We start from the raw sequence: 12,589 nt of genomic DNA on the forward strand, positions 1-12,589 counted from the left end.
ATAACTAGATGCGCGACAACGGTCTCACCGTAGCACCCCAAAAATCGGAGGCGTCGTCTTGACCAGGAAATACAGATATGCCGACCCGGTGCTGTACGTCGAGGGGCACGTCATCCCGGTCAAGCCGGTCGTCAGATACCTGTGAGTCGAGCTCGACACACGACTGTCCTTCACCACGCTTCGTCACAGCTTCGTCTAGGAAGGCCACCGAATGCGCCAAAGCCATCGGACGACTGATGCCGAACGTAGGCGGCCCGTCCCAGTCGAAACGAGCACTACTGGGATCGGTGACCAACAGCAAACTACTGTACACGTCACCGATCTGGGCGACAGTCGGCACCAGGACCGCGAAAAACCGGAACGCAATGGCAAGGGCACAGTGGACCACGGCCATCCGTACTATAAGGGCCTACCGAACGGAATCCACAGACGCGTCCTCCGTGCTTTCGTCCATGCTGCCGGCCAACCTGCTGGCCCACGAGAGGGCGAGAGTGAAAGAGCGGCTCTCTGAGGACGGCGAACACAGGACCAAACAAACAATACAACTGGAAGAGAGGACGATCTCCATCCGCGCATGGCAATCCAGATGGGACCGGTCAGCCACCACACCAGACGCGGTCGGCCGCAGATGGACTCACCGGCTGCTGCCAGACGTAGCCCGATGGCTAGCTAGGCCAACAACGACGGACTTGACCTACCACCTGACGCAGGTCCTCTCGGTGCACGGCTGCTTCAGGAGCTATCTGCGCAGATTTAATCGGGCAGACGACAGCTTGTGTTCTTACTGCATGGACCCCGATGACACCACCGACCACACGCTGTTCGCCTGCCCGAGGTGGGAAGACGAACGCTCCATCATAGAGAGGATCCTCCGTCACCTTCCACACGCCGGTGACGTCGAGGACATCCTCTGCAGCCCCCGCCCGGACGAACTACCGGACGAATCGGCAGCCCGCAATAGATTAACTGACCAGGCAGGAACAAACGAACGCCAGTTCTGGTTGAAAAGATCATGACCGCTAAGGAGGAAGACGAAAGGGAGGAGCAGCTGCTCCGCTGAATACAGCGGATGATGGAGAACGGTGGGCAGACACGCTTCGAAGCCGCAACAGCGACACGTCGGAGGTGTCACCGACCACCGTTCTTCATCCCCCCCTACCTGTGATACCACGGGAGGGAAGGCGATCACAGCATCGCAGGACACCGGAAGGACGAACGAGCGAATAGAGCGGCGGACTCCGGTCGGCCCTAGAAGACCAGGAAGGCACCGACACACACTAGAAACAGTATCGTAATAAATAAAATGTTATGTAAAAGGGGGGTAAGTCAGGGAACTGTCCCGTCTACCCCTCCCGTATGTATATGTAAATGTTGATATCAATAAACGAATAAAGCAATTCCCGCGACGTCGTCGGTTCAAAAACGAAAAAAAAAAAAAAAAGGTTAGGTTAGGTTAGGTTCCCCCCCACGGGATCCGCCTTGACGAGGCGGGGGGACTTGCGGGCTCTTAACTGAGTCTTACCAAGCGATCCTAGTCTTAACTAGACTAATCACAGAGCCTGACCTTATCTGGTCGGGCAGGCCCTGTCCACCTGCAAGCGCCTGCAAACGGACATAGGTGAAGGCAACACTGACTTAAATCCCCCTGGTGGCAGGGCTAAAACGTAAGGTAGACAACCCTTCAAAAAACACAATATGGATAGCACCAGCAGAAATATTGTTACTACCGCAGGGGCCTCGGAATCCCAGAGGTTTGCAGTAGTGGGTGGATCTGGGGTAACAGCCGGGTCCAACGTAGCGGGCTCACTACGGGCCCCACCACTCTATCAACTACTAGTGCTGAAGCAGGCAGCGGGGAGGTTGTCGCTAAGTCATGGAGGAGCCTAAAGAGTGGCCTGAGAACTAACGATTCGGGCATAAGGCTTTTGATGACCAAGGTCCAAATCCTAGAAAACTTGTACGCCAAGGTAAGGAGTCCTGAGGTAAAGCTGGCCATAGAGGAGGTCCTCAAAGTTGCGGTTGGCGTATCCAAAAGCAGGGACGAGGTCGCAAGAGCGACTAATGCGATGTCTGAGATAATGCAGGGAGTAGAGCAGTACCAGGGTGGTCAGGCTCCAAGCTGCAAAAGGGTTGATGCCTCAACCCAGACCGTTTCGATCGGGGTTAACCCGAGTAAAAGCGTATGTGTGGGGACACAATCTCCAGCCTGGGACCCCCCAGCTAGTATTCATAAACCTGAACAACGAGCTCTTGTACCGTCTCGGAAACGGAGACGCCGGAGGTCTGGCAGACAGAAGCAGCAGAGCAAGCAGGGGGTTACCCCAATGGACAAGCAGTTTCGACCTAACTACCGAAGCCGGCCCAACAACCACGTTCGGCCACCGAACAAGTGGCTCTCCTGCGGAAGCGAAATCCGTGGTCCATGGCGGTCACCATCGACAGCCCGGCTGAAGCAGGCTCCCTAGCCGCCGTGATGAAAAAGGTATCAACCTTCAATCCCTTGGCGTCAAGGTCCTGACGACAAGAAAGACCAGGGCGGGAGGTATTCTCCTCGAGGTCGAGGGGATCGAAAAAGCCACGCTGTTAGCCGAGAAGATCCGGGAGAAGGTAGGAGATGCTGCCAGGGTCAGGTTACCCGAGCCCCGTACGCCCGTTCTACTGCTGGGAGTTCCGGAATGGGCAGAGGCAGAGAACGTCGTTGCCGGCGTCACGCAGGTGGGAGTCACCGGAGTCACCTCCGAGAACGTGACCATCCACAAGAACTCCGGTGGTAGAGGGGAGTTTGTCACGAGCCTCCACTTGCCGCTCAAGGACGCCATCACGCTGGCGGAGAAGGAAGCGGTCACCGTGGAGTGGACCAGGTGCAGGGTCAAGCTGTTGGCCAACAACCAACCTACCTGCTTCCGCTGCCAAGGGAAAGGACACCTGGCTGCCGAGTGCCAGTACGAGGCCAAGCCCCGCCGCTGTCACAGATGCAAGAAGGACGACCACCTGGTGAAGGACGGCGCCCTACAGAAGCAGACGCAACAGCAGCAGCAGCCACAGCCCTCAACCTCAAGTTGTGAGGCGCCTGCAGAAGCAAGTAAAGCGTTGTGATGGGACTCGACTTCGTGCAGTGCAACCTCAACCATTGTCACGTGGCACAAGACCTCGTCACGCAATTCATGGTTGAAGAAAGAGTCGACGTCGCCCTGATCAGCGACCCCCACAAGGCGATTCCCGCATCCAGTGCCTGGCACGTGAGCGCCGGACAACGGAAGGCGGCCATCTATGTCGCGAACACGGGAGTAACGGTGGCCAACGTCATCAGCGACCCCGAGTTTGTCACAGCTCGGCTCAACGGCGTCCAGGTGTACAGCTGCTACGCGTCGCCCAACAGGCCCATCGAAGATTTCCAGGACCCACTCCGCCGTCTCGAGGATAGTATCAGGACCGTTCAACAGGAAGTCCCCGTCCTCGTCACCGGGGATCTCAACGCGAGATCTGCCGCGTGGGGCGACTGGGTCGACAGCAGGAGAGGTGAAGAACTGGAGCTGCTGATCGAGTACCTCGGCTTAGGTTAGGTTAGGTTAGGTTAGGTTAACCTAACCCTCCTAACCGAGGAGGAGGAGCGAAAGAGGCAAAAAGAAGCTAATTTAATTTAATTTATTTAAGACTTATTTATTGTGGGCCGAATGCCAAATTCACCGGAGGGTTAGAGGCCCTCCACAATTGTAATAATTTATTATCTTGTAATTTACGAATAAACGATGCAGGGGAGCTGGTGAATTGCCACACCAGGTATATCCGGCCCCCTGCGATACCATAAAAAAAAAGGTTAGGTTAGGTTAGGCGAGGGTTTACGAGGCCCCTGTTGCGTCCAGACCAGTCCGTTGGTTCCTGATCTTGCCGCTTCTCGGGAGTTGATCGCGTTCCCGAGAGACTGTTGAGGTCAGTTCTAACCTGGTTTTTCTGTCAGGGGCCCTTTGTCTTCCGGGGCATTGACGCTTCGCAGGCACCAAACAGGAACTCGTCGAGCGCTTCGGCCGAGGACAGAGCCGTCTCGACACATGTGGTGCCAGCGGTGGCCACCAGGCGCGTGGAGCTAAGATGGCGGTGTAAGGCCTCTGCATTCAGCTTATTGACTGACCAGCCGGGGAAGGCGTCGGCGGGTGTTTCGGTTCAACCCGGGACCAGAGCCCGATCGACTGTGCTGAAGCAGACGTACCTGTAATCGCTCAAACTCTCCAGATCAGGCACCTGCTAGCCCGTGAGATCAACGCCCCTATAGAATGTCAGATCTATGATAGATGTAGCCGCTCCTCTCACGAAGGTGAGAGAGTTGCCCGAAGTGGCCAGTGCCAGCCCCAATCTTGCGGCTAGGTCAGACAGTGGCACGCCCCTGGGGTTGTTAACCCTCGAGTCCCACTCCACGTTCCAGGCGTTAAAATCACCAGCAAGCACGATTGAGGAGTCTCCTCTGGCACGGATCGCCGTCTCGAGATCGCCCAGAAACAGGCGGAACTCCGGCAGCGGGGCCCGGGTCTGCAGTAGCAGCTGAAGACTGTCAGCTCGCCAAACGATAGCCAGGCGAACACGGGGCCGGAGCCCCGTCCGTCGCGGCGACTAGGTGGTAGAGTGGAAGAAATTAGGGTACAAGACTGAGGAGCTCGGTCATTTGGATGCGCCAACGAGTAGCGCTCTCTCGATGGCCGCAGTATAGCCAGTCAGACGCAGGTGAAACTCAATTTACGTGCAACTTAAGGTACACAACTGCAAGTTGACATGACAATGAGTTACAGTAAATACATCATAGCCACCTAGGTAAGCAATCTATGCCAATTGTGCTAATTATCTACTCGTAATTATAAATACAATTGGTAATCTATAAGGAGGTTCACCCAATGATAAGTTATTACCCAATCAATAATCACTGAGTTGGTTGATTTTCGATTTTATATTACTGTACCACTATAAAACTAAGCCACAAAATCACATGGACTTTAAACGAAAGGAAAAACAAAATGTTCTCTATGTCATCGAAGAGCGGACAATAATTGTATGAACTTTTTATTTTAATATAGAATACTAGAATACACCATTAACATAATCTGTATCCAAATTGCAATCATATTTTATAATACAAAAAAACATTCGATTTCCGTTTGCCAAATGTGAAAGTCCTTGTATGAGTACATCTTTAAAATACGTATTTTTTAAAAATCCTTTCTTATTGCACATCTAGATTCTAGTTCATTAGACATAGAGTGCACCAGAGTTCCAAATTTCAAGTTCATAAGTTTTGCTATTTTGTAAATAGGTATGTGAATGCGTTAATTCTGTGAAATTTTATTTTTTTAATAAAAAGATGGCGTTGTACTGGTTTTTTTTTCTATACAGATAGTGCCACTGTCAAAAGATACCATCCAAATTTCTGATTTTATCGTTTTAGTATCCAACATTTTTTTTTTTATACAAACCTAGTTATGACAGTTATGAACATAAAAAAAAATCTGCCAAATAGGTGCACACATGCTGCAATACATTTTTATTTATATAGATTTTTTAAAACTTTAACATTAATGTAAAATCGTAAATTGTATTTAATTCATATGTATTTATGATTTGTAATGTGGAATATTATAACAGTCATATATTTTAAATATTATGTGCATAAAATACATTTCTTAATTATAAAAAAAATATTAAAAACATTTAATTGAACTAAAAGTTAGACAGCATTCAATAAATCAATTAATAAATGATTTAAAAGTGACGAATTGCACTTGTAACCTACGAGTAAAACTAAAGTTAGCGGTTCATCGGATTTTTATATTATTCAGGTTATGTTAGGTGTTTAAATTACACATTTTGATATACAAGATAATTAAATAGTATTAAAATAAATTGACGATTTTCTCCTCCGTCTTTATGATATCGTTTTTTAGGGACCATTTGGGTCATCTTCATTTTTTTTGGAAAAATATGATTTGCACAATTCAGGAGTAGTTAAAATTTGCATGGCTACAAAAAATAAAAACCCATATTACATCATTCTTTATCTTTATATTAACTATAGAATTTGAATAGTAATTACATCTTAAATGTATAAATATTTAGCTGTGTGTTTTTAATGTATAATTAACTGATGTATATTTAATGTATAAATTAACTAAATAAAATCATAATATTGTGACACAGTCGATTGTTGCGATAATCGATATTGGCACCAACCAAGTTAAACAAATAATAAATAAATAACTAAATTAAAAATAAATCAAATTGAAAAACTAACAATAAAACACAAAAAAGTTGATTAGGTAATAATAATAATCACTTTCCTCAAATCATTCCGTGCTTTTCAAGTGGATTAATACAGAATAATTTGTTCTACTTCACATTTACTGTGCAGTAAACAGAGTTAATTTATCCGGGGGGTGTCTTTAAAAACTTTCATTATTTGTCTAATTCATAATTATATTTACTCAGTATCTCTTTAGTTTTTAAAAATTAATGTATAGGATATAACTATATTTTCATTAGTATATTTTATTACATATTCTAATTGATTGTTTTCAATCAGTCGTTAATCGTCGTTTTGTGTTGTTGTTCTGTAGTTGTTCGTCGACGTTCGCTAGTGCAGTAGCATAGGTACACGTTCTTATAATGTGTATTAAGTATTAACCCTTTGCAGCCAAGCGATAACGTCTTTATTAATCATGTCTATTAAACAGTCACTGAGATTGATATAACATTATCTAATACATAATAGACTATTGTTATCTATCTCTATGTGAACCACGATTTAAGATAGTATGGTTGCCCAACGAGCTATGATAAGACGGCATAGGATTTAAATCGTGATCTTGGTGCTAGCGCTTCTAGTGGACTATTTTATAATTTATAATATAATACGATCATTATACATATTTTTATTTTATATCGGCATATAACATAACAATTTTATTAGTTTTAATTTTAACCGTTATGAGCGCTGTATCTGAAGACCCCCGTAGATTACGTGACTTTTTGATTCAAACAGTATGCCGTGTGAATCGTGTGATTACATTTTTCTAATGGGTCAACCATACTATCGTAAATCGTGGTGTGAACCACAAACTAAGATATAATGAACTGGAAACGAGCAGCTTATCAGCGGCTACGAATGTATGTACAAGAAGCAAGTGTGGTTGGTCACGAATCACGATGGGGACACAGAGTTACAATGCCATCCGTATAAGACACGGATTAAGATACAAAATGTGAAAATAAATAAAACTACCGGTAGCGCTAAAAACTTAGGGTCCCCAGTGTGTGGAACTTTTCAGTGGCCGCCCCCCGATCCCCGCCGACCATGTCGTTTCCAGTCAATTATATCTTACTCCGTGGCATGGTTTAAGATAGAATGTGTAGGATAAATAGTGTCATAGTCCATGGTGTGAATAGTTTATGTTATCTACTGAAAACAATTATAATATTAAAACAGTGTAGCCGACCCCAAAATATGTGTATTTTTGTTTTACACAACATAAAAAAATATTATTATGGCGTACATGTAATTTTGATAAAATCATAAGGCACAAAGCTTTTTACTAAAATGAGCTCTCTCTCCGAATTCATTTGGACCATTAAGGGTAGAAATTTAACTTTCATTGTCTTTAGTCATAGAGGTGGCACATTTATATTTTCGTTTGTTATTGCATTGCTTCATACATTTTAATTATGATTGGTAGTATATGATTTTCTAGACAGTTAATTGTAATAGTTAGATAGTCATATCTCTCATATATGTATCACAATTGAATTTTTTTAATAATAAATGTATTTATGACTACACCTATTTATTACTTATCCAGTGCAAATGGTTTCAATCATGTCCGAAAAATTAGACATTTTATGACAAACATCCAAAAACACGGATGAAATCATCCGATGCGAACATCGTTTTTTTTCTGAATTTATTTAATCTGAAAAATAATATTGTCAAGTAGCGTACACTAGATAATAGAATACATACAATAATAAAAATCCATAATAACAGTCATATGATGTTTGAAGTAGCCTCCTGTAGAACCTAAAATACAACATTTTATTTAATTTTATTAATGCAACTATTTAAAGATAAATTAATTTTACAGATTATTTATTATTAATATTAAATTGTTGGCCTGCATGAACTAAATTTATCCAACCCCTTACATTGTAATTGAAAACTTTTTTTTCCTTTATTTGGCATGTAATTAACATGTATTTGCATGCTAACTTTTGTATTTTGCATGCTTTTTATTTAGGCGTGGTATCAAAAACTAGGTAAGGGTGGAGTAAGACTCGAGTCACAGGCCAATATAGTTTAACATGTAATTAGCATGTATCCTAATAAGCACAAAAATAGTGGCTCAATTTACACAACAGTTTCAATAGTTACAATTTAAAAATTGTATTTCTGTTGTTTGATGTTCGTATAAATGAGTGATTTTTTTTGCTAAAGGTGATAAAAGTATCAGAATTGCAATATTATACGGTTTAGTATTTTTTTAGTATAAACAAATAATGATCCCCAAATGAACACTAATTATTTTAAAAAATTATTTAATACATCCGTCTGGCAAATAAAAATCCCAATTGGTCAGTTGACCAGGAACCTCCCTGTATCAGTACGTCAGTTCGTCTCTGCATATTATAACAAATATTATGTTAAAGTATACATTGAAGATAAGTAAATTATTTTTTCAACTCCTCACAACTCAATGAATCATGTGAGTAGAAACATTTTATGCCTATATAATGCTATTTTTCTTAGTTATGAACATTCTTTCAAATTAAAAATCTTTATGTTTTGTGTTTTGCACTCCTTTGAAATTTGGGAAAAACAACAAAATTACAAATATTTTACACAAAATCTATTTTAATTTTGTTATTATTCAGTAATGAATAACTGTAGAGATTTGAACTCTTCACCAAGTCACAAAATATTATTTAAGAAAAAGATTCTGTGTATTTAAAATTGTTTGCATTAAGTTATATTGTTGAATAGTTTTAGAATCATTGAAGTTCCCCCCTATAATTTAGAATTTATTATATTCACAAACCTACTAGGTATAATCTTATTAAATATATCTATGCATTATGGGTTTAATATAAAAATTGGCGCACACTATTTGTCTATTGAAGTCTAGTGAAGTTTCTGAACCACTATTTAATTCTATGCGGGAGGCAACTATAGTGTGAAAGTTCTTGAGAGGCAACCCGTGTATAATTATGAATTACCTGGTCATCGAAGGCCACTATAGTGTAGATTAACCTTTTTATTTACGATAAGGATGGGAGGCAATTTGTATATTTTGGGAGGTATGCACCGATAAAAATGTACATGGAGTCCAGGTATATAAGGAGCCACAATTATGATTTATCAACTAACAAAATAAATACAAATATCCGTATACATTTAAAATCATTCAACTTTATAATATTTTATTGAATAGGAGTCTTATTAAAATGAACAATTTATTTTTTATTTTCTATACTCTAAAGTGTCACATGTTCAATTATATTGCTAATATTATTATTTGTATTATATTATACAAATAATATACAATCTAATTTCAGAACAAATACTAATAATAAATCAAGCATAAACTCCAACTTCAAGTTCAAAACCATAGGCAATTACGAAGTAAAAAATATATTAAACAATCTGAATCACAACTCGGCACCTGGAGTTGATGGTTATACAGCATTTTTTTTAAACGAATAGGAGACAATGTGATATTACCTATTGTACACATAATTAACTGCAGCATAAAAATGGTAATGTACCTCATGAACTTAAAGTAGCTAGAATCGTACCGATTCATAAAAAGGATATAAACTGATTTCACTAATTATAGACCAATCTCAATAGGTATTAGGAATTTTAGCTAAAATCCTTGAAAAAATAATTAAAAATCAACTATTAGAATACTTGGAGAGAGATAAAGTAATATTTACTGGACAAACGGGTTTAGAAAAAATTTAGGAACGGAAGATGCTTTAATCGATATTAATAACTAATTACATAGCAAAAGGGTTACTAAAAAAAAATTTTAATTTCATTCTTGGACTTGGAAAAAGCATTTGATTCAATCAGTAGATAATTATTACTAAACAAGTTAAAAGAATTAGGCTTTGATTACAATGCATTAAAATGGTTTAAAAGTTATCTGAGTAACAGACAACAACTATAACCACTGTAGTGATCGCCGTGAAGGACACGTTGAACACTAATACAATAATTATTTAAACGACGTAGCACGTTCGTTGTCGTCTTGAGTCGTGGTTGAGAAAGATAGGTAAATAATTAATAACACTTTTTAGACTTTTTAAATATGACAATTACATAACACTTTATTATTACAAGTTTTAATTACAAAATAACTATAAGCACTGTCGTAAGCTTGATAGACCTACGACGAGGGCTGACTATCTTCTAAGTAATAGTAGGTGCTCTACCCGTATTTATGCGGGTTCTAACAATGACGTATTGGTGGCGTGATATCTATATTCTAATATTACTTCCCTAGTAATGTCAAATTGCATTATGATGATTGATGGGACTAGGTAAAACAACTTGTTGTTTTCACCTCTGATCCACGCTTCCTGTTATTTAGGCCTATTTTACATTGCATATTACTACCTACATTACCCATTATAAATTATACTAAATGTATAGTTTATTCTACGTGATATTGTTTAATATCGTATTATAGCTGTGTGTATTAATACATCCCTAATATTGTTGAATTGCACTATTTTGTGACTCGGTAAAACAACTTGTTGTTTTCACCTTTGCTCTATGTTTCCTGTTATTTAGGATTATATTAATACCTACGTTTCTACTCATAAATTATACTATATTATTCTATTTATTATTTTACTTATTTTATTTAAAATAATATAATGGCTTTTGGGTTTACTACACCACTATCGGACCTAATTACAGTCATTATTGTTATGTTAAAGATTATGGAGTCACTCAAGGTACATCATTATGTCCTATATTGTTTTTAATATACAGGGTCATTTTTTTATCGAAGAACACTCATTATTTCTGAAAGTATAAGACTTTTTACCAAATGTTTTTTTCTAAAAATTTTAGTTACATACTTTTCTACATTTGTATAACACTTTAATTTTTTTCACCCTTATATTTATTGGTCAAACTATTATCAACTTTTGATTTTCAAATGGCAACCCATAATAAAAATCTTATAAAATAATAAAATAATTTTTTTATGAATTATAACGTTAAAATTTTCATTTTTTGATAATCCATTAGCGAGATACAGTGCCTCAAAGTTTGGTGGTTTTTTCATAAGTAATTGTGCTACTGTTTATAAGTAGATAGTATTTTTAAATTGTTTGCCATTTTCAGCTAAACAAATATCCAGTCGCTTCATTACCTCAGTGGATGTAATTTTTTTTAGTATTACTTTTTTAATTTTGTTACAACAGTCTTTTATTTTTTGTTTGGTTCATTGACCTCTTCCTTGTATACTTCATTTTTTAGATAGCCCCAAAAAAAGAAATCAAGAGCACTCAAACGAAGGGTTAAATATGTGTTGTATAGTGACTATAGTGTTGTATAGTTCTATAATATACAGGGTGTAACAGATAGAACTGACTTTTGGAATAACTTTTGTTCCAATCAATATTTTTTAATTTTTTTTTTTATTTATCATTTATAAACCCTAGCACTAAATGTACAATAATTTTATTTTTATCTTTAATTTAAGTACTGAAAATAAAAAAAAATTAAATTTGATTTAATTTGTTTTAAAAATTTTAAAAATAGCCATTTTGTAAAACTAATTATTAGAAAAATTATAGGATATCATATTATAATAAAACAATACAATACTATACAAACACCAAGTCAAAACTTTTAAATTCATCTGCAAATTCTTTATTTGGCGACTATTTAATTTGTATAGTTAATTGGTAAGTTCACCTAACATTTTTTTTTTTTTTTTACTAAATAATACTTATTAATAACTTTGTGTAAAAAAATTTGACTTTGATTTCAGTGAAAATTAGTAATTCATAATAAATTACACTGAACTATGAGCAACTATATCTATGACTAGACAATACTATTTGATTTGACTAGCAAATGTTTCATAACTGTACCAGTACACTTATATTTGATATTTATGTAAATTAATTAAATATATTTCTGTAATATAATATAGTCTCTGGACAAACTACTCAATTAATTGTGTATGTATGAATATTTTGAATTATTAAATAAATACATTTTTTAAAATTATTTTATTTTATTTCCAGATTCTTCTTCTTCTTCTTCTTCTTCAGCTTAGCGGTCCATTCAGGACCATCGCTGCCATCAAAATTTCTCTCCACCTCTCTCTCTGATATGCTGTCTCTAAAGTTGCGTCCTGGTCTATCATTTCTATATCTTTGGCAACTACGTCAATCCATCGGGTTTTGGGTCGTCCTAGGGGTCTCGTTTTATTTATTTTATTGATAAGTACATTTTTAATTAATTGTCCATCTGCCCTCCATACATGTCCGAATCATTCTAGTCGTTTTTTCCTAATAAAGTAGAGTATGTCTG

General features: G+C 38.8%; 1 pseudogene; it reads left to right on the plus strand.

The window, feature by feature from the left end:
• The first annotated feature begins 1,928 nt into the window (after window positions 1–1,928).
• LOC132950607 (uncharacterized) lies at window positions 1,929–3,096 on the plus strand (annotated as a pseudogene).
• The last annotated feature ends 9,493 nt before the right edge of the window (window positions 3,097–12,589 follow it).

The sequence above is a fragment of the Metopolophium dirhodum genome, chromosome 8 (assembly GCF_019925205.1).
Source record: "Metopolophium dirhodum isolate CAU chromosome 8, ASM1992520v1, whole genome shotgun sequence".
Taxonomy (NCBI): domain Eukaryota; kingdom Metazoa; phylum Arthropoda; class Insecta; order Hemiptera; family Aphididae; genus Metopolophium; species Metopolophium dirhodum.